Source organism: Mercenaria mercenaria, chromosome 13 (genome assembly GCF_021730395.1).
Source record: "Mercenaria mercenaria strain notata chromosome 13, MADL_Memer_1, whole genome shotgun sequence".
NCBI classification, from domain to species: Eukaryota; Metazoa; Mollusca; class Bivalvia; order Venerida; family Veneridae; genus Mercenaria; species Mercenaria mercenaria.
In genome coordinates, this window is record NC_069373.1 from 38,203,555 (window position 1) to 38,222,938 (window position 19,384).

Below are 19,384 nucleotides of genomic sequence, written 5' to 3' on the forward strand. Positions count from 1 at the left end.
AAGAATAGTCTAGCTATTCTACTCACCCTGGCGTCGGCGTCGGCGTCGGCGTCACACCTTGGTTAAGTTTTTGCATGCAAGTACATACAGCTATCATTTAAAGGCATATAGCTTTGAAACTTATTTATTCTTTTTCTAGGTCAATTACCAACCTCACTGGGTCAAGTTCCATAACTCTAACATGTATTTTGAGCAAATTATGCCCCCTTTTGGACTTAGAAAATTCTGGTTAAAGTTTTACATGCAAGTTACTATCTCCAAAACTAATGCAGATATTGAATTGAAACTTCACATGTGTCTTTGGGGTTATAAAACTAGTTGATAGCACCAAGTCCCATAACTCTGACCTTCATTTTGGCCAAATTATGCCCCCTTTTGTACTTAGAAAATTTTGGTTAAAGTTTTGCGTGCAAGTACATACAGCTATTACTAAAAGGCATATAGATTTGAAACTTATTTTTTCTTTTTCTAGATCAATTACCTACCTCACTGGGTCAAGTCCCATAACTCTGACATGTATTTTGGCCAAATTATGCCCCCTTTTGGACTTAGAAAATTCTGGTTAAAGTTTTGCGTGCAAGTACATACAGCTATTACTAAAAGGCATATTGATTTGAAACTTATTTTTTCTTTTTCTAGATCAATTACCTACCTCACTGGGCCAAGTCCCATAACTCTGACATGTATTTTGAGCAAATTATGCCCCTTTTGGACTTAGAAAATCCTGGTTAAAGTTTTACATGCAAGTTACTATCTCCAAAACTAATGCAGATATTAAATTGAAACTTCACATGTGTCTTCGGGGTTATAAAACTAGTTGATAGAATCAAGTCCCATAACTCTGACATGTATTTTGGGCAAATTATGCCCCTTTTGGACTTAGAAAATCCTGGTTAAAGTTTTGCGTACAAGTACATACAGCTATTACCAAAAGGCATATAGCTTTGAAACTTATTTATTCTTTTTCTAGGTCAGTTACCAACCTCACTGGGTCAAGTTCCATAACTCTTAACATGTATTTTGAGCAAATTATGCCCCCTTTTGGACTTAGAAAATTCTGGTTAAAGTTTTACATGCAAGTTACTATCTCCAAAACTAATGCAGATATGGAATTGAAACTTCACATGTTTCTTCGGGGTTATTAAACTAGTTGATAGCATCAAGTCCCATAACTGATATGCATTTTGGTCAAATTATGTCCCGTTTCGAACTTAAAACTCTTTTGATATTTAACATTTTGGGTAATAATTTCCTGCTTCTGTGACAATATTTCGAATAGTCGAGCTTGGCTGTCTTACGGACAGCTCTTGTTTTTTTTGCTGTGATTTTTTTTCTGGATTTTTTTTATGTTAGTTTAATTGAATTTTTCATTTCCCTTGATGAAATAATTTAAACTGTCTGATTAAATTTGCAAATGGAATTGATTTGTAATTGATATTCAGGAATGGCTGAATTTCAATTATTTTCCCCTTAAATAAATCCTGGAGCTGGGCATGCATAATAACAGTGCAGGTTGACAACAAGGAGAATGTCATGACAACTGGGGAACTGCATCTCAGTCTTGAATAAAAAGTGCTTGAATTACATCTCCTGAAAAAATTTTGTATAAGAAACTTTCTTTTAGAATACAACATATAGGAATGTTTTTGTTTTGTTTTTGTTTTTTCAGTGTGATACTGATATCAGAATGTATCATTATCCGTAAGAGAGACAATTCTGACATTTCCTCTTGTGCATATATCAAAATGTATGGTCATCGATGAGGAAGACAATTCAGTTTTTTTTCTCCAGAATTGTCTCCCTTATATTCTTATTGGTAAGAGAGACAGTTCAATATTTCCCTGAATATGAAGCATGAGTGATAATGTCAGAATTGTCTCCCTTATTGATGTTGCTGTATTTCAATAAATAAATTTTCTTTTTATCTTATGCTAATTTGTGGGAGTAAAAAAAATTTATCACAGACAACCTTGCAACATTATGCATATGCTATGAACATTTAAATTGCACAGTGGAATAGAATTTTGGCTTTTAATCCCTTTCTAGTTGAAAAACCAATTTCTGGGATTATAGGACTGTGCTTTTCTATCCATTCATCATTTTGTCCTTCTGTCATTCCATCTGTCCAGTCTGCCATTCATCAAGGGATTATAATATTATTTTGCATGAATGTTTCCAATAATAAGATGTTGCCCATAAAAAACAACATGTCATGTGAAAAACTTGGAATCCTGCTCAAAGGTCAGGGTCACACTTGGAGGTCAAAGGTCAACAGGACTTTTTTCCTGTTCGGTCTGTAACTCGACAAACTATCAAGGGATTTTAATTTTACCTGGCACAAATATTCCTCATAATAAGTTTATATGTCATGCACAGTTTTTAAGACCATTAGCTGAAGGGTCAAGGTCACACTTGGAAGTCAACTTAGCATGGCATTAAGTGTGTCTGTTTTGTTCTGTCATCCAGTGAGGTATTACAGTATTAGTTGGCACAAATGTTCCCCATAAATAGATGACTTCTGCACAAAATCCAGACTCTAGCTTAATGGTAAAGGTCACACATGAAGGTCAAAGGCCAGTAAGGATTTTTTTCCTCTCTGGTTTATTACTTTGTCATCCATTAAAGGATTTTTAGATTGACTATACAAGGTATATAGAGAGCTATTGTACTCAACCTGGTGCCGGCATCCTTCCACGTCCATACCTTGGTTAAAGTTTTGATGCACTTTCTCTCTTTTTTTCTCTGTAATTACTAGATAGATTTGCTTCAAACTTTAAATAGTTATTTTTCATAATCACCCATGTCATAAGGCACAAGGGTCATAACTCTCACACCAACATTTCATGAATTATTCCCCCTGTTTACTTAGAATTTAAGGTCTAAGTTTTGGTGCAATTTAACTCTGTCTCAGTTATTACTAAATGAATTTGTTTCAAACTTGAAACAGGTTTTCCACATCAGCACCCACATCATAGGACACAAGGTCCATAACTCTGGCACTACTGAAGCAGCCCCCTGCCCCATGTTTCATATTTTGGTTAAAAGCAAGCATGCCCAGAATGGAGAACTAATGTCATTTTTTCAAAGATCTTCATTATAGTTAAAATATGATAAAACTTAGTCTAATCAGTGATGGTTCTTCAAAGTTACAGCTTTAATTTCTTTTAACAAAGATTGAGGAACACAGTCAAACAATTTTACTTTCTTAGAAAGTCTGAAAGCATTTATAGCCTTTTGCTTTCTTTTAAGTTTTTTTAGCTCACCTGTCACAAAGTGACAAGGTGAGCTTTTGTGATCGCGTGGCGTCCGTCGTCCGTCGTCCGTCCGTCCGTCCGTGCGTTCGTGCGTGCGTAAACTTTTGCTTGTGACCACTCTAGAGGTCACATTTTTCATGGGATCTTTATGAAAGTTGGTCAGAATGTTCATCTTGATGATATCTAGGTCAAGTTCGAAAGTGGGTCACGTGCGGTCAAAAACTAGGTCAGTAGGTCTAAAAATAGAAAAACCTTGTGACCTCTCTAGAGGCCATATTTTTCATGAAATCTTCATGAAAATTGGTCAGAATGTTCACCTTGATGATATCTAGGTCAAGTTCGAAACTGGGTCACGTGGGCTCAAAAACTAGGTCAGTAGGTCTAAAAATAGAAAAACTTTTTGACCTCTCTAGAGGCCAAATTTCTCAATGGATCTTCATGAAAATTAGTCAGAATGTTCACCTTGATGATATCTAGATCAAGTTCGAAACTGCGTCACGTGGGGTCAAAAACTAGGTCAGTAGGTCTAAAAATAGAAAAACCTTGTGACCTCTCTAGAGGCCATATTTCTCAATGGATCTTCATGAAAATTGGTCAGAATGTTCACCTTGATGATATCTAGGTCAAGTTCGAAACTGGGTCATGTGGGGTCAAAAACTAGATCAGTAGGTCTAAAAATAGAAAAACCTTGTGATCTCTTTAGAGGCCATATTTCTCAATGGATCTTCATGAAAATTAATCAGAATGTTCACCTTGATGATATCTAGGTCAAGTTCGAAACTGGGTCACGTGCGGTCAAAAACTAGGTCAGTAGGTCTAAAAATAGAAAAACCTTGTGACCTCTCTAGAGGCCATATTTCTCAATGGATCTTCATGAAAAATGGTGAGAATGTTCATCTTGATGATATCTAGGTCAGGTTTGAAACTGGGTTACGTGCGGTCAAAAACTAGGTCAGTCGGTCTAAAAATAGAAAAACCTTGTGACCTCTCTAGAGGCCATATTTCTCAATGGATCTTCATGAAATTGGTGAGAATGTTCACCTTGATGATATCTAGGTCAGGTTCGAAACTGGGTCACGTGCGGTCAAAAACTAGGTCAGTAGGTCTAAAAATAGAAAAACCTTGTGACCTCTCTAGAGGCCATATTTCTCAATGGATCTTCATGAAAAATGGTGAGAATGTTCACCTTGATGATATCTAGGTCAGGTTTGAAACTGGGTTACGTGCGGTCAAAAACTAGGTCAGTCGGTCTAAAAATAGAAAAACCTTGTGACGTCTCTAGAGGCCATGTTTCTCAATGGATCTTCATGAAAATTGATCAGAATGTTCCTCTTGATGATATCTAGGACAAGTTCGAAACTGGATCACGTGCGGTCAAAAACTAGGTCAGTAGGTTGAAAAATAGAAAAACCTTGTGACCTCTCTAGAGGCCATATTTTTCATGAGACCTTCATGAAAATTGGTGAGAATGTTCACCTTGATGATATCTAGGTCAGATTCAGAAGTGGGTCACGTGCCTTCAAAAACTAGGTCATTAGGTCAAATAATAGAAAAACCTTGTGACCTCTCTAGAGGTCATATTTTTCAATGGATCTTCATGAAAATTGGTCAGAACTTTTTATCTTGATGATATCTAGGTCACTATGTCAAATAATAGAAATAACGACGTCGTACTCAGTTCAACACTAGGTCATGTGGGGATAGGTGAGCGATTCAGGACCATTATGGTCCTCTTGTTTCAAATGACAAAGGTATAAAAGACCTTATTTAGGAAATTTTGATGTCTTGAAAGCTTAGGCTGCTGTCTGTATTATATGATATTGATAGGGACGCATAAAAGGATACCCCATACTTCTTTTTCACGAAAAAAGAAGATTTGTTACCTAAGAATTTACATTTTATACTCAGAGATGATGGTTTTTCTGCTTAATTAGTATAGATTTCCTTACACTGTTTGTTCAGCGAGACAATGTCATTATGCTGGCATCTCATAAAGTGCTTTATAGCCGATATAGACTCCTCTTTTATTATCTTTCCCTAATAAAGCATTAGTTTTATTCTGGAAAAATATCATCCGGAATCTTATATATTTTTATATATGTGTGTGTGCATCTCAAAGGTTAATAGACTTCTCTTAATACTTGTTTGGCATGAGGTTGTCAGAGTAGCAGTGTGCATGATCATTTCAGTGCTGAATAGTGACATAGAGGGCATATCTGAGGTAACTAGAGCCATTGGGGCAATTACTGTGAAATCATTTAAATTCGCTGGCATGAAATTTCGCGCAAACAGCAAAAATGACAGTTTCGCGTGGGCTTTAATTCGCGCATTTTCAATTTAAGATAAAAATTTTAAAACAAAATATTTATTTATTTCAGAAATCGCCAGCATCGCATGTGTCACTATCATGTACCACCTGTCAAAAGTGGCCCATTTATGACCTTGTCAAAAAAAACAACAATATGACAGCCCAAAAACAATATGGTTTTTATATGTACAAAGCCATATCAAAATTATGTCTTTATAGAGGGTATTCACAATTGTTTTACTCACACCTGACTTTAAATAGAGTCTCTGTTTCATGAGACATAATTCTTTGTATGAAGAGAAAGATTATAAATCAGCTTTTCCCATTTATTTTTAGCTCACCTGAGCACAAAGTGCAACCATGCATATCAAGGACTATCTTCGTCATTGTGAGCAGACCAAATAACCTGAGAGTCTAAAAATTATATATGTACTTCCTTTAAATTGACAGTTTATAAAACTTTCGCACTTCCAATGAAACGTTATTTGTAGTGATCAGTAGATAAAGACTTAAAAATCAGGGACAATATTTTTTAAAACAGCCTATTTTGACATAAAAAATTTAATAATTGATTAAATGTATTATCTCCCTTTTGTACATATCAATGAACTGAAAGAGTTTTAAAAATGTTACAGAATCGCAAGCTAGTCGCAGTCTTAAATAGTATTAAGATTGCAGGATGTCCGCTGCAAGCTTGCGAAGCAAGACTTATCCGCAAACTTAATTTCTATGCAAGCATTATATTACATGACTGCAGTCTTTTTAAGATTGCAGATTGCAGTAAGCTCGCGCAAACTTCTCACAAGCTTGCTGTATGCTTGTATTTTGGTTTGGGAGGTTCTAGCAGGGATTTCTGTATTGCATGACTTTGCTCCATTCACTTGTTTAGTGAGTGTTATATAGCTTTAGCCAAAGTCCTAATCTATTTTACATATACTTATCCAAAAGCCACAAAATTCTTGTCCTGTTCTATTTTCCCCTTCTCCTTTAATCCTATCTGCTATTTACAGTGTGATTAAGATATAAATCTGCTTTGAAACTAAGCTTATGATTGATATGATGTGAAGGTGCAAGTTTCTCATTAAAACCTGTTTTCTCATTAAATTCTCATATAAATTAATTTGACTCAGTAGGTGAGCCAATAAGTAATGCAATTAACGGTTTTTGTAGATCATCACTGGCAGGTGAGTGGACTTGTTTTGTTATCTGCTGCTTGTTAGGTCATACAATGTTATCTGCAGTTCAGAATTGCAATACTGGTATATATTTTAACTTTTAACATTCCAAAGAACTTCTTTTCAGTTATGTGTTTATTATTGACAAAATATATTGGGAGATATAATGATTTTGTCTTTGTCTGTCTGTCTTTGTTCAGACTATTCCTGTGAAACTGGGAGTTGGATTTCAACCAAGTGTTAGATTAGGTAGTATTTTTGTTGCCTTTCAATCCCATAAAACAACCCCCAAAACATTGTAGAAAGGTTTAGTACCAAGGCTTAGTATTGCATAATTATGTATCAGGAATTCTCTGTTGAAAGAGATATAGCCTTTTGGAGCACTTGCACTTAGTGGTCCCTATAATAATGATAGTTTAAAAATGTCTTAAAAGATTAAAAGATTTTAGGGGCAGCAGTCTTTGCTTAGTCCCACAACCCAGCTTGCTGGGCATTGTAAACTTCCGGGGACTGCTAAAGTGCATTCTACCTGGCCATTTAATATCAGTCAGTGTGATAGCTAAACTAGCCCCTAGTCTATGTTATATATATTTTTTTTTAGCTCACCTGAGCAATGCTCAGGTGAGTTTTTCTGATCGCTCGATGTCCGGCATCCGGCGTCCGTCGTCTGTCGTCTGTCAACATTTAGCTTGTGTATGCGATAGAGGCTGTATTTTTCAATTAATCTTCATGAATATTGGTCAGAATGATAACCTTGATGAAATCTAGGCCGAGTTCGAAAATGGGTCATCTAGGATCAAAAACTAGGTCACTAGGTCAAATCAAAGAAAAACCTTGTGTATGCGATAGAGGCTGTATTTTTCAATTAATCTTCATGAATATTGGTCAGAATGATAACCTTGATGAAATCTAGGCTGAGTTCGAAAATGGGTCATCTCGGGTCAAAAACTAGGTCACTAGGTCAAATCAAAGAAAAACCTTATGTATGCCATAGAGGCTGTATTTTTCAATTAATCTTCATGAATATTGGTCAGAATGATAACCTTGATGAAATCTAGGCTGAGTTCGAAAATGGGTCATCTGGGGTCAAAAACTAGGTCACTAGGTCAAATCAAAGAAAAACCTTGTGTATGCGATAGAGGCTGTATTTTTCAATTGATCTTCATGAATATTGGTGAGAATGATTGCCTTGATGAAATCTAGGCCGAGTTCGAAAATGGGTCATCTCAGGTCAAAAATTAGGTCACTAGGTCAAATCAAAGAAAAACCTTGTGTATGCGATAGAGGCTGTATTTTTCAACTAATCTTCATGAATATTGGTCAGAATGATAACCTCGATGAAATCTAGGCCGCGTTCGAAAATGGGTCATCTCGGGTCAAAAACTAGGTCACTAGGTCAAATCAAAGAAAAACCTTGTGTATGCGATAGAGGCTGTATTTTTCAATTGATCTTCATGAATATTGGTGAGAATGATTGCCTTGATGAAATCTAGACCGAGTTTGAAAATGGGTCATCTCGGGTCAAAAACTAGGTCACTAGGTCAAATCAAAGAAAAACCTTGTGTATGCGATAGAGGCTGTATTTTTCAATTTTTCTTCATGAATTTTGGTCAGAATGATTGCCTTGATGAAATCTAGGCCGAGTTCGAAAATGGGTCATCTCAGGTCAAAAAGTAGGTCACTAGGTCAAATCAAAGAAAAACCTTGTGTATGCGATAGAGGCTGTATTTTTCAATTGATCTTCATGAATATTGGTCAGAATGATTGCCTTGATGAAATCTAAGCCGAGTTCGAAAATGGGTCATCTCGGGTCAAAAACTAGGTCACTAGGTCAAATCAAAGAAAAACCTTGTGTATGCAATATAGGCGGTATTTTTCAATTGATCTTCATGAATTTTGGTCAGAATGATTATCTTGATGAAATCTAGGCCGAGTTCGAAAATGGATCATCTCGGGTCAAAAACTAGGTCACTAGGTCAAATTAAGGAAAAACCTTGTGTATGCAATAGAGGCTGTATTTTTCAACTGATCTTCATGAAATTTAGCCAGAATGATTACCTTGATAAAATCTAGGCCGAGTTCGAAAATGGGTCATCTGGGGTCAAAAACTAGGTCACTAGATCAAATCGAAGAAAAACATTGTGTATGCAATAGAGGATGTAGTTTTCAGTTGATCTTCATGAAATTTGGTCAGAGTGATTGCCTTGATGAAATCTAGGTAGAGTTCGAAAATGGGTCATCTCAGGTCAAAAACTAGGTCACTAGGTCAAATTAAAGAAAAATCTTGTGTATGCGATAGAGACTGTTTTTTTCAATTGATTTTTATGAAATTTGGTCAGGATGATTGCCTTAATGAAATCTAGGTTGAATTTGAATATGGGTCATCTGAGGTCAAAAACTAGGTCACTTGGTCAAATCAAAGGAAAAACTTGTGTGTGTGATAGAGGCTGTATTTTTCAATTGATCTTTATGAATTTTGGTCAGAATGATTGCCTTGATAAAATCTAGGTCGAGTTTGAACATGGGTCATCTAGGTTCAAAAACTAGGTCATATCTAAGAAAATGCTTGTTTTATCACAAGAGACCAATTTTTTGGTCCAATCTTAATGAAAATTGGTCAGAATATTTGTTTCCATGAAATCACTAGGTCAAACATGTTTTACACTGTTATGGAGTGTTTCTTAGGTGAGCGACCTAGGGCCATCTTGGCCCTCTTGTTTAATTTTCATTTTTAAAAATGTAAATGTAGCCTGTCACTATCCTATGTCCAATATCCTGAAAATATTACAACCAGGTCTGTGTGAAAATCATTATAGACTTGCATTTGTCATTGTCCATCATCCATAATTTCTTTAATGAACATCTTCTCCTAAACCACAAAGACAGTTTCAGCCAAACTTTTAGTGTTCCTTCAGATTGCTTCAAATATAAGTTGCCCATGCTTAGATCTGATTGCCATATCATCCAAAAGGAAATTTTTTAAAAATCTTCTCAGAAACAGCTTGCCTGATTTTGAAGTGATTTCTCAGAAATGTGCCTTTGGTGACCTTTTACCAAATTCCATCAGGTCATTCATTCTGTTTCAATAAAAAGGATGGCCGTCAGTGGTGGCGAGAGCAGTGTCTAGATTTCCCTGTGTGGCTATATGCACATTTTTAGCCCACCATCAACAGATGGTGGGCTATTCAAATCACTCTGCTTCCGTGGTCCGTCCGTCATTCCATCTGTCCGTCCTTTTAACAATTTCTCGTTATCGCATCTCCTCAGAAACTACTGGGGGATTTTGACCAAACTTTGTCAGAATGATGTATTGGTACCCTAGTTGTGTCCTCTTGAAAATCGGACTGGTTCAACAATTCATAAGTGAGTTATGGCCCTTTGTTTATTTCTATAATTTACATAGATTTATATAGGAAAAAATTTGAAAATCTTCTTGTCCAAAACCACAGAGCCCAGGGCTTTGATATTTAGTATGAAGCATCATCTAGTGGTCCTCTACCAAAATGATCCAAATTATCCCCCTAGGGTCAAATATGGCCCTGCCCTGGGGGTCATATTGTTTACATAGCCTTATATAGGGAAAAGCTTTGAAAATCTTCTTGTCCAAACTACAAAGCCTAGGGCTTTGGTATTTGTAATGTAGCTTCATCTAGTGGTTCTCTACCAAGTTTGTTCAAATTATCCCCATAGGATCAAATATGGCCCCGCCCTGGGGGTCACATGGTTCATATAGACTTATATAGGGAAAAGCTTTTAAAATCTTCTTGTCAATAACTACAACAATCAAATTTGGACCACATTTATATTTTTGAGTGGCAAGATGACCCTTGACACTTTGATTTTGACCTAGTGACCTACTTTCACATTTCTGTAGCTACAGCCTTCAAATTTGGACCACATGCATAGTTTTGTGCACCGGAAAAAACTTTGACCTTGGCATTGACCTAGTGACCTACTTTCACATTTTTGAAGGTACAGGTGTCAAATTTGGACCATATGCATAGTTCCGTGTTCCGAAATGAAATTTGACATTGATTTTGACCTAATGACTTACTTTCACATTTCTCAAGCTACAACCTTCAAATTTGGACCACATGCATAGTTTTGTGTACCAGAAAAAAAACTTCGACCTTGACATTGACCTAGTGACCTACTTTCACATTTCTCAAGCTATAGTCTTCAAATTTGGACTACATGCATAGTTTTGTGCGCCAGATAAAACTTTGACCTTGACATTGACCTAGTAACCTACATTCACATTTTTTGAAGGTACAGGCTTCAAATATGAACCACATGCATAGTTTCGTGTTCCGAAATGAAATTTGACCTTGATTTTGACCTAGTGACCTATTTCCACATTTCTCAAGCTACAGTCTTCAAATTTTGACTGCATGCATAGTTTTGTGTGCCGAAAATTTTTTGACCTTGACATTGACCTAGTGGCCTACTTTCACATTTTTGAAGGTACAGGCTTCAAATTTGGACCACATGCATAGTTTTGTGTTTCGAAATGAAATTTCACCTTGATTTTGACCTAGTGACCTACTTTCACATTTCTCAAGCTACAGCCTTCAAATTTGGACCACATGCATAGTTTTGTGTACTGAAATGAACTTTGATCTTGAGAATGACCTAGTGACCTACTTCCACATTTCTGAAGCTACAGGCTTCAAATTTGGACCACATGCATGTTTTTGTGTTCTGAATTGAAATTTGACATTGATTTTCACCTAGTACCTACTTTCACATTTCTCAAGCTGCAGCCTCCAGATTTAAAGCACATGCATAGTTTTGTATACTGAAATGAACTTTGACCTTGAAATTGATCTTGTGACCTACTTCCACCTTTCTCAAGCTAAGCTTTCAAATTTGGACCACATGCATGGACCACATGCACAGTGTTGTGTACCGAAATGAAATTTGACCTTGGGCTAGTCTTGAAATTGGAACAGTCAAAAATGGCTCAGTGGTGGGTGCCAAGATTACTCTGTGATCTCTTGTTGAAAATCTTCCCCTGAAAGTGCTGGCCCAATTTCAAAATTATTTCACAGCAGTGTTTCTTAAGTCACCCTCTACTGAATTCCTTCAAATCATTCTGTTTAAAAACCATGGCATCCAGGGGGCGGGGCTAGTTTTCCCTATATGGTTATATGGAAAACTGAAAATCTTCTCTGGAATACCTCCTTGATTTCAAAATAATTTGACAGCAACGTTCCTTGGGTGGCCATCAAGATGTTCATTTGCACAAGAATAAATATATGGCCCTTGCAAATCCTTTGAAAGATAAAAAATGTATGAACAGCATGCGACTTGCCTTGTTTATACATGTTCTTTCTTAGTAATACATGCACAAGAATCACCAGAATTTAGTTGATGTTATTAATAATATGCTATATAGATTTTGTTTGTCTATTTTCAGGTAAGAGTTTTGCTTGTGGCTGGTGGTATGTACTCTTAAGTTTCCCTAGACCCCACTGAGGAAATGTTCTAACAAGTCATCTTGTTTTGTTGTTAGACTTAGAGAAAACTATTCATTATATACCTTTACAAACAGGCAGAAAATAATTAAATAATGTACCTTTTGTATTGTATGTTGCCAGACTAATTTAATATGCTTGACCAGTGCAAACAACACTCGGTTCTATTTTAACATCAATAAACTTTGAAGATTTCGTTAGATAAGAAAAAACAAAACGTTGGAGGTATATAATAGAAGGGTCATTATAACAGTAGCTATATGTAGGACTTTTGCATTCGGCTCGCATGGAATTTGCCAGGTAGGGTCACACTCACCGCTTGTGCGTCTCGTGTGATCCGACAAGTGGAATACAGCATCCCAGATCATGCTTAGCCTACTATTTTAATAAAAAATACAGCATCCCTGATCATGCTACTACTGTAATAATCCTATTACATATTCATATTGATGAAATCTTTCAATACATTCTAAGCCTGAAGTGAAGAGAAAATATCATTTAAAAGAAATGAGTGGCTCAACAACAATTACTGTAACAAAATGATTAAATGGAATATTTGTATCTTCTTATATGAAGAGCATAGCACTTGTTCTCATTGACCCAACATAATGTGAGCTGTTAACTGAGATGTGCTTTCCAGTAACTATATCTTGCACTGGAACATGTTATACTGAATGAAATGTGCCTACAGCAACATAATAAAGCTGTGACGCCACCAGTAGCGGAAAACAAATGATAATTAGGTCAACAGGTGACTTTCTTCAGCTGCTGTGACATGTAACATATTACACATGCAAAACCAAACACAAAAGAAAATTCGCTCTTCAGAACTATTTTTCTTTTTGCCATGAAACTTTCATTGTATTAACAATCATGTCTAGGAGTCTGAAGTACCTTGATTATGCAGATATCAAATAGATGCTGCTTGCGACTCTATGGACAGACCATCAGGTAGGGGGAAGGATAACTAAAGGCACGTATTGGGACTACAATTTATGCTGTAATTGACCACTTCAAATTAAGCACAGTCATGCGATTAGATGAACCCTGATCACTGCGTCAATATTTGTCACACTGTAGATTGCCATTGATTACTTAAGTAAAACAGTTAGGCACAAAAGTAATCCCGTGGTGGCTCTCTGAATAATTGTTCCTAGCAATAATGAGAAAATCTGACATGAGGAAATGCTGGCACCAATTCCGTAGACATCATATCAACTCTTGTCAAAGATATTCTACAGGCACACAATGCAGGTTCTCGCTGTTTGAAATAAAAGATATTCAATTTAGGATAGTTTTTTTCCTGTGTTCATGTATGTGTAAATTCTTATTGAGGCCCACTTTTCATGAATTCTATAAGAGCTTTGTACACTTGTTTATTATCATTAGATTAGTAAGTAGGTCAAGAACTATAACTCTCTAAATATTGAACTTTGAAAATCAGTATTTCTTGGTTGTTTTTTGTTTAAGTTCACTGTCCCTGATTACTTACAGAAACTTCATATAATTTTTTTGTCATCAGTTAACATGAGTACGAACACAAAGAACCATAACTCTTTTCTTGCATATTGTCTAGCGCTTACAGACGAGAGACGGCACGCACAGGCGATGCTCTTGTTAATACTTTGGCTCTCCACATCCAAAAGTTTGAAAATAGTTGTTTTTTTATCAGATTTTGAATTGAAACCTTAGAATGATCAAACTAAGAAATTATGAGTGTTCACACATGTTTTAAAGATAGTACCTAATAGGGACATAATAATTTATATTGAATATTTTTTATTTGGGTGTATTTCATTTAACATTCATCAGTGATCTTGATTGCTAAATTTTTTATTGTAAACATGTACACTTGTGTACCCACACCTGGTCACCCCCTTACCTTGGTCACACCCCCCCCCCCCCCCCCCCAAAAAAAAAATAAAAAAATCATTCCTTATTTTTTATTTTTTTCAAACAAACTTAATATACATGTCCACCATTATGAGTTATGGGGCCCGTCAAGTTTCAGTCAGATTGCCCAAGTAACACCAGAGTTATGGCCCTTAGAAGTTTCTAGTGTTAACTATATAGGGTACTATAAATATGGCAATTTCTGCATCATAACTTTTGATATATTTGACCTTGTACTATGAAACTTAAACAGAATTTAGAGCACCATAATGTGGTTGTGCACACACAGTTTCGTTCGGATATCTTTTGTAACTTCAGAGTTATTGCCCCTTCATTGCATAAAAATCCACATACTTGTACATAACAAACTTACCATTTGTTAGAATTTCATTGAATTTCTTTCATTCTTTTCGATGAACATTTATTATAAACATGTGAAGTTGTGCAGCCACACCTGGTCACCCCCTTACCTTGGTCACACCCCCCCCCCACCCCCCCCCCCCCCCCCCCCCCCTAAAAAAAAATTATTTTTTTTTCATTCCTTATTTTAGATTTTTTCTCAAACCTTCCATGAATATTTATCAACATGCAAGTTGTACTATTCTCTCACCTTGCTCCTCCACCCAGTCATGACCACCACCAATCATGCATCCTCTGCCCCCCCCCCCCCCCCCCCCCCCCCCCCCCCCAAATTTTTTTAGCTCGACTATTCAAAGAATAGTAGAGCTATTGGACTCACCCATGCGTCGGCATCCACGTCCGCGTCCCGATTTGGTTAAGGTTTCGATGGAGGCCTTGAGAAACAAAAATCAAACAAGACCAAATCATAGAAAGAAAGAGTTGTTTGACATGAAAATTGAACAGCATGTAAAACATGTATATTACTTTACGAAACAAGTGTCAGTATACTGATATAAACATTGAATTCCGGAAAAAGGGCTGCCTAAAGGGGTTCCACTTCCGGAAAGTTAAACGCCTTTAAAAACTCACCATTTTCAAAGAACAGTTACACATGTTCGTTTTGATGCATTTGCAATAGCGTGCGAGTGGTGAAATTTCGCATAACAAGTTGGAACACAGTTTTCAGCAATTGTTTATCTTTATTTCTTTACAAATGACATTCATTTTCAAAGGGAGACAACTGTTCCCGATTATTTTAAGTACAAATGGCATTCATTTTCAAAGGGAAACAACTTTTTCCGATAATTTTAAGTAATCTTTGAGAAAAAGTTGTCTCCCTTTGAAAATGAATGCCATTTGTAAAGAAAAAAAGATAAACAATTGCTGAAAACTATGTTCCACCTTGTTACGTGAAATTTCACCACTCGCACGCTATTGCAAATGCATCAAAACAAACATGTGTAAAAGTTCTTTGAAAATGATGAGTTTTTAAAGGCGTTTAACTGTCCGGAAGTGGAACCCCTTTAGGCAGCCCTTTTCCGGAATTCAATGTTTATATCAGTATACTGACACTTGTTTCGTAAAGTAATATACATGTTTTACATGCTGTTCAATTTTCATGTCAAACAACTCTTTCTTTCTATGATTTGGTCTTGTTTGATTTTTGTTTCTCAAGGCCTCCATCGAAACCTTAAGGTTTTGTATGTAAGCTGGTATCTCAGTAACCACTTGTGGGAATGGATTGAAACTCCACACACTTATTCACTGTGATAAACTGACCTAAATTGCACAAGTTCCATAACTCTATTTTTTTTTTTTCAAAATTATGCCCCTTTTTCAACTTAGAAATTCTTGGTTAAGGTTTTGTATGTAAGCTGGTATCTCAGTAACCACTTGTGGGAATGGATTGAAACTTCACACACTTATTCACTGTGATAAACTGACCTACATTGCACAGGTTCCATAACTCTATTTTGCATTTTTTCAAAATTATGTCCCCTTTTCGACTTAGAAATTCTTGGTTAAGGTTTTGTATGTAAGCTGGTATCTCAGTAACCACTTGTGGGAATGGATTGAAACTTCACACACTTATTCACTGTGATAAACTGACCTACATTGGACAGGTTCCATAACTCCATTTTGCATTTTTACAAAATTATGTCCCCTTTTCGACATAGAAATTCTTGGTTAAGGTTTTGTATGTAAGCTGGTATCTCAGTACCCACTAATGGGAATGGATTGAAACTTCACACACCTGTTCACTGTCATGATCTGACGTGTCCTGTGTAGGTCCCATAACTCTACTTTGCATTTTTGTCAAAATTATGCCCCTTTTTCGACTTAGAAATTCTTGGTTAAGGTTTTGTATATAAGCTGGTATCTCAGTACCCACTAATGGGAATGGATTGAAACTTCACACACTTGTTCACTGTCAAGATCTGACATGCACTGTGTAGGTTCCTTAACTCTACTTTGCATTTTTTTCAAAATTATGCCCCTTTTTGACTTAGCAGTTTTTGGTTAAGTTTTTGTATGTAAGCTGGTATTTCAGTATCCACTTATGGGAAAGGATTGAAACTTCACGCACTTGTTCACTTTATGAGCTGATAAGCTCTGTGAAGGTTCCATAACCCTTTTTCCCATTTTTACAAAATTATGCCCCTTTTATTGACTTTTGTATTCATTCAATTGACAAGGCTGTTGAATAGTCGAGTGTTGCTGTCCTCCGACAGCTCTTGTTATTTTTATAATCAACATGTGTTTTGTTTCCTCACCCGTTCATCTTCCCCCCCCCCCCCCCCCCCCGCACACACACACTCAAAAAAAAATATATATATATAAACATATATATATATTTCCATTCCTTTTTTTTTTTTTTTTTTTTTTTTTTTTTTTTTTTTTTTTTTTTTTTTTTTTAAATGTTCAAACCTTCAACATGTTAAGTTGTAAAACTGCACCGACCTTGCCCCCATCTGTTGTGATCACGCTTCGTCCGTCGTCAGTCCGTTCGTCTGTGCGTACGTCCGTGCCTCTAAACTGGGATAACGGGCCATTTTAGTAGCCCAGAGGTGACTAGGGGCCGTTTATAAGCAAGGGGCCATGGCCCTTTGTTTTTTGCTGTAAATGAGTCACAGGGCCTCAGGGGAGGTAAAAATTGTGTTTTCAAGAAATGGCCCATTACACAATGTGTCCGAAACTAGGGGGCCATTTTGGTTGACCAGCAGATGATTGGAGGCCCTTGTTGGCCCCTTAAAAAATGGCTCTTTGGCTGATGGCCCATTATCTGAAAGTAGTGGACCGTCCATCCGTCAACAATTTCTTGTCTGCACGATAGTGGTTTCATTTATGATTTTATTTTAACCAAACTTGCACACAACTTGTATCACCATAAGATCTTGATTCCTTTCTTGAACTGGCTAGATCTCATTATGGGGTCCAGAGTTATGGTCCCTGAAAGGGCCAAAATTAGCTATTTTGACCTTGTCTGCACAATAGCAGCTTCATTTATGATTTGATTTTAACCAAAGTTGCACACAACTTGTATCAACACAAGATCTTGCTTCCTTTCTTCAACTGGCCAGATTCCATCATGGGTTCCAGAGTTATGGCCCCTTAAAGGTCAAAAATTGGCTATTGGATTTATATCAGTAAGTACTTATAGGACTTATTTGAAATTTTATTATTGCTATTAGTTGGACTGAGACAATCAGAGTAGATAACTATGAACTGATTTTATGTCAAATTACCTCCCTTTATTTCAAATTAAAATGGGTATATCTCCATAACTAATGAAGATACTGGTCTGAAATTTCATTTATGTCAACAGATTAATTTGGCAGATCCTTCTTTTGTTCACTTACAATATTTATTTTTTTAATTACTTCCCTTCTACATTACTATAAATAGCTTATTTTTAGTAACTTTTTCATTATTGGCCGTAGGGAAAAACTGAGACCACTTTTTTGTGGTACAACATGGATGGTACCTCCAATTTTTAGGTGTATTTTGACATTTCTATACTTCGTAAGATTTTTTTTTCTTTTTGGTTAAATTTCTTCGCTTTGTTTTTCCTGTCCTTTGGACTTAGATATTTTTTCTGAGGACCTTCTTGTCCTCAAGTGCAATGATAACAGGTGAGTGATATAGGGCCATCATGGCCCTCTTGTTGTTCTGAGATGTTATTAAATTCATTTACTTGCAGTTTAAATGAACTCAAAATGTTAATTTTATTCTAACTAGAAAAGGCTTTAGTTTGATTCCATACCTCATGTTTTTATTTCGATGTAAATGAGATGTGAAACCAAAATTTGTAGTCCTGTTTGGCGCCATGTACTCTATACTGTGTTGGTGCACCGTAAAACCCAAATAAATAAAAAAATAGTCCTTTGTGCAAAAATCTTGATAACAACATTGAACTTTAGAAGTCCATTTCTTCATGTCAGTAACATCTTTTTTTGTTAGCTCACATGAGCACAAAGTGCTCAAGGTGAACTATTGTGATCACCCTGTGTTGGTCCTGTGTGTTACCAACAATTTGACTGTCAACACTCAGCACTATGATATACCTTGGAGCTTGACAGCGCAAAGATAGATAGATACATAGAAGGAACATTAAAAGTCAGAGTTAACAAAGTTCGACTATATTTTACTATTTTCTGGTGCAAGCTGCAGCTATTCATTCTTGTATACTCAACTTTAACCAAACAGATACTATTGTGATCATTATAACCTTGATGTTATTTTCTCCTACATCCTTAGGAAGAACTAAAAGACCCATAAATGTTATGTGATAATAACTGCTAATTCTGTTATTGCCTGAAGCTTTCCACAGGTTTCATAATTATGTATTCTCATGAAATTGGAATTAAGGTAGAAATCAAATGTTAGATTTATCTTAATTTCTGTTCTAAGTCTTCTTTGATTGACAAATGGTCTGATATTCTGTTTTATTAACATTTTTATGTAATCATTAAAATATTTATTAGTTAAGGGTATTCCCTCCTGAAATTTAGCAGAGCTTGTCAGTCAAGGTGTTTAATTAAACATTTAATTTTAGTTTCCAAGAAAAGTTTGAACTGAATTGCATGAAATGATTTACGTATTCGTTTACATTTTAATAACCTCCTTAGTAAACTGGATTTTAATTGCATTAATTTTCTCTTGAACAATTCTAACCAAGGTGTAGGACTTACATTGGTGTATTGATTACATTTATTTTGTTTTATTTAATGTCAAGCAAATATCTTTTTGTTGACCAATGCCATGGTATTTGACCTTTCACAGACCCTTCCAATTTGGAATATGTTTAATCTCAAATCTAATGAATTTATGGATTTACTTCCAACAAACACAGTGAACCGTATTTAATGTTCCTTT

At 36.0% G+C, this 19,384-nt stretch overlaps 1 protein-coding gene across 4 annotated transcripts in view; it reads left to right on the forward strand.

Annotated features, from left to right (window-relative positions):
• Nucleotides 1-19,384, forward strand: part of LOC123528756 (protein MON2 homolog) — a 553,363-nt gene that overhangs the window by 172,172 nt on the left and 361,807 nt on the right. The window lies entirely within an intron of this gene.